Here is a 1348-nt window from a genome sequence, read left to right as displayed (position 1 = left end):
CACATGTGTGATGGTATGGGGGTGTATTAGTGAACAAGACATGGGTAACTTACACATGTGTGATGGTTATGGGGGTGTATTAGTGAACAAGACATGGGTAACTTACACATGTGTGATGGTATGGGGGTGTATTAGTGCCCAAGACATGGGTAACTTACACATGTGTGATGGTATGGGGGTGTATTAGTGAACAAGACATGGGTAACTTACACATGTGTGATGGTATGGGGGTGTATTAGTGCCCAAGGCATGGGTAACTTACACATGTGTGATGGTATGGGGTGTATTAGTGAACAAGACATGGGTAACTTACACATGTGTGATGGTATGGGGGTGTATTAGTGCCCAAGACATGGGTAACTTACACATGTGTGATGGTATGGGGGTGTATTAGTGCCCAAGACATGGGTAACTTACACATGTGTGATGGTATGGGGGTGTATTAGTGCCCAAGACATGGGTAACTTACACATGTGTGATGGTATGGGGGTGTATTAGTGCCCAAGGCATGGGTAACTTACACATGTGTGATGGTATGGGGGTGTATTAGTGCCCAAGACATGGGTAACTTACACATGTGTGATGGTATGGGGGTGTATTAGTGCCCAAGACATGGGTAACTTACACATGTGTGATGGTATGGGGGTGTATTAGTGCCCAAGACATGGGTAACTTACACATGTGTGATGGTATGGGGGTGTATTAGTGACCAAGACATGGGTAACTTACACATGTGTGATGGTATGGGGGTGTATTAGTGCCCAAGACATGGGTAACTTACACATGTGTGATGGTATGGGGGTGTATTAGTGCCCAAGACATGGGTAACTTACACATGTGTGATGGTATGGGGGTGTATTAGTGCCCAAGACATGGGTAACTTACACATGTGTGATGGTATGGGGGTGTATTAGTGCCCAAGACATGGGTAACTTACACATGTGTGATGGTATGGGGGTGTATTAGTGCCCAAGACATGGGTAACTTACACATGTGTGATGGTATGGGGGTGTATTAGTGCCCAAGACATGGGTAACTTACACATGTGTGATGGTATGGGGGTGTATTAGTGCCCAAGACATGGGTAACTTACACATGTGTGATGGTATGGGGGTGTATTAGTGCCCAAGACATGGGTAACTTACACATGTGTGATGGTATGGGGGTGTATTAGTGCCCAAGACATGGGTAACTTACACATGTGTGATGGTATGGGGGTGTATTAGTGCCCAAGACATGGGTAACTTACACATGTGTGATGGTATCGGGGGTGTATTAGTGCCCAAGACATGGGTAACTTACACATGTGTGATGGTATGGGGGTGTATTAGTGAACAAGACATGGGTA

This window comes from Nerophis ophidion, linkage group LG23 (genome assembly GCF_033978795.1).
Source record: "Nerophis ophidion isolate RoL-2023_Sa linkage group LG23, RoL_Noph_v1.0, whole genome shotgun sequence".
In the NCBI taxonomy this organism is placed as follows: domain Eukaryota; kingdom Metazoa; phylum Chordata; class Actinopteri; order Syngnathiformes; family Syngnathidae; genus Nerophis; species Nerophis ophidion.
The sequence above is the reverse complement of the archived record's forward strand: the minus strand, read 5'-3'. Positions refer to the sequence as shown.